We start from the raw sequence: 3,073 nt of genomic DNA, 5'->3' as shown, positions 1-3,073 counted from the left end.
CATGTGAAACTATTTTGGTGAGGGACATGCCACTCATTATATCTGCCAGGCCACAATTATTATACAGACATCCTTACACCAGAGCACAGTGTCCACTTTCCCAGAGCTGAAGATTAACCAGGTTTGTGTTAAGAACCAGTTTATCTGTTGTTTGTTTGTTTTTGATGTGGGGGTGTGTGTTGAGGTAAGAAATGACCAAATGAGCAAACTTTCAACGAGGTTGAAAGAAACAGAAAGAGAGAGAGAGAGCAACTGCAACACATTTTGGTGTGAAATTACCAAAAATACAATAGTCTAATTTTTGACACCCCCTTACGTTATACAACACTCTTCTTGCCTTTGGACTCACACAGAGAAATATTTTTATGGATTGAAAAATATTACTATGCAGTTATATACTCATACTCTTATAGTTTTGTCAGTCACAAATATATATTACTTTATATATCAGGTGACCTTTGTAAGTCTAGAGAAAGTATCAAATTATAATATTAAGAGCAATACCAATAAAATGCAAGTCAATTCTAGAGATCTAATTCTGTAGGGAAAACTCTCTCAGAGTAGATTATCAAGGTAATATCTTCCAAATGTGTGTAATATCTTCCAAATGTGTGAAATACAAATTCCCAAATCTCTGGAGGGATGACCTCAGCCCAGTCCCCTAGTTTCTAGAAAACTCTGGTTCTTTATAGGTATTTAAGGGACATAGTATGTTTCGAGATATAACTGTCTTATCAATTTTTAATTGTGTTGAAAGGAAAGTAAATACCAAGAGTTGCCCCATTAATAGTACAGCATGTTTATTATTGATGTTGAACATGGTATAACCCTCTAAATGATGAGACAGCTTGCAGAGCTTACTACCCCTTTCCTTCCAAATGCACTATTTCCCCCAAGCCTGAAGTTTTATTTAAATAACCTCCAGTGGGAACAGAGTGGGCCAATTACTATCCTGTCCTTGTAACGTCAATTAACCAAGCCATCTCAGCTATCCTTCCCGCCAATTCTGTAATGGGTGGGATGCCACTCGATGGAGGCGACTGTGTCCTCCACCCAGCTAGCTGCTGGGGGAGCATCTGTAGTTGAGTCATTTTTGATGGTTCTATCTACAGACATGACTACCACACAGCCTCAGAGGCTGCTTTCAAGGCATTGACCTGCACCATAGCTGACTCCTACACGAAGGCCTCAAAGTTGTCAGCAATGACTTCATTGTTGATGTTCATGCCATAGCAGGTGCCTCTCTGTGCGTGCCATGCCCACAGCTTGTTGTGAATGTTTGTGGTTTCAAAGAAAGCATTGTCACACGGCTGCTTTGGGATAATCTCCAAGGCCTTGGCATATGCCCCAATCCATCTTCTGTGTGCCTGGAATAGTCCTTGCTAATCCCACAGGTACCTGGCGAGCTCTGTCTCCATAGCCCCACCACCAGCCACCACTGAGTCATTTTTTATGGCCCTCCTGACAATCGTGATGGCATCATGCATGGACTGTTCTGTCTCCTCCATAAAGTGCAGTAGATCAAGGTGCATGTCTTGGTCTTGTAGATGCCAGTAAAGAAATTGTACCTGTCACCTCCGGTCAGAGTCTCCTCAAACACCTGGTAGCTGCCCAGCAGGTCTGCTGACAAAGCATTCACACTGGTCTGGATTGACCCTCTGCAGGCCATCATTGCCCTTTTCAGATTCTTTTCAGGTACATGCCAGCACAGAGCCTGCCCCTACCAGCAAGTACTGGGTGACCACATCCCCAATGGAGAGTTTGGACAAGATACTTCTGGTTCCAGAATGGTGGATCCTCCCTAACTTGTCATAATGTTCGACTCAGCATCAACAATTGCCTGGTAATCCTCAATTGTGAGGACTCTGATCTCAGCATTACCTTTCTCAGCTTTCAACTCAAGCTCAACATTTAAAAGCGCAATCTTGGGATTATGGCACTTTTGGGGTTGCATTTCCAACCCAGCATAAAAAAAAAAATCTTAAATGCAACGCTAGCTACCAGATGGGAATCCTCTAGGGCTCCACCCTGTTCTTTCTTGAGTCCAATAATTTTAAACTGCAACAAACCATTAAGCATCATCATTGCATCAACCACCATCTTAGCAAAGAAGGCTTTCTGCTGGGAGATGATCTTGGAGCTCAGAGAAGGGACACTTCTCCAATAAGCTTCCTCTGCTCCACTTTTTCTGCCTTCGTGGTCACAGTGATTTTCTTGGTTATCGTTAACTGCCAATTGGATGGCTGTGCAGAAAGCTTGAATGATGATCTGTGGGTGCAAACCTTCCTCCACATAAGGTTTCACCTCTTTCAGAAACTCTGCAGCCAGCAATGTCACTGAGGTGGTGCCGTCACCCACCTCGGCATCTTGATATTTGGCAATGTCCATTGAAGTCTTTGTTGCAGGATGGACAACACCAGAAAGTTTCAGAATTGTGGCCCCATCATTAGAGATTGTTGCTTTGCCTCTGCCATCCATAATAAGCTTTTCCATGCCATGGAGACCCAGGGTGGTTCTTCCAGCCTCAGCAATCACCTGTCAGGCACTGATGTGGGTGATAGCTGGTGTGGGTATCATTTCGGAAGTTTACTCAGTGGTCCGCTGCTCTTCCTCTCTTCTCTGTGTCCTGGCTACTCAGCAACCCACGGTGACCCATGCCCACATGTACTTTTTGTTACAGCACTTATCAAATAAAGTTTTCACTACAGTTTTCAGTATGTATCTGTGTTAGGTATGCAGTCCATGTGGCTTTTCTCTTGTAAGCAATTGGATTAACTTCTGGATTTTGCTATCACGTGAATAATTGAGATCTCCTAATACCAGAAGTTGCCAACTGCTGTGACTCCATTTTGAGGTATCTGGCATGCAAATTCTCTCAAGGACTCTTCTGGTCTCTGAATTTACAGCCTACCTTCATGATTCTGCCAAGATAATCTAAATGTAACCCTCTAGAGTTTTACTGGGGATTAGTAGCTCTAAAACTGAAAGAGGGGAAGGATAGCTCCCAAGGACAAACCTACAGCCATCCAATTGGCAGTTTCTCTGAAACGGAAATTACGTGGGTGCTCTTGAT

At 43.2% G+C, this 3,073-nt stretch overlaps 1 pseudogene; it reads right to left on the bottom strand.

Moving 5' to 3' along the window:
* Positions 1 to 988: 988 nt before the first annotated feature.
* Positions 989 to 2,553, bottom strand: LOC108292876 (annotated as a pseudogene).
* Between the last annotated feature and the right edge of the window lie 520 nt (positions 2,554 to 3,073).

The sequence above is a fragment of the Cebus imitator genome, unplaced genomic scaffold (assembly GCF_001604975.1).
Source record: "Cebus imitator isolate Cc_AM_T3 unplaced genomic scaffold, Cebus_imitator-1.0 Scaffold511, whole genome shotgun sequence".
Taxonomy (NCBI): Eukaryota; Metazoa; Chordata; class Mammalia; order Primates; family Cebidae; genus Cebus; species Cebus imitator.
Note: the sequence above shows the minus strand (reverse complement) of the source record. Positions and strands in the feature narration are given on the sequence as shown.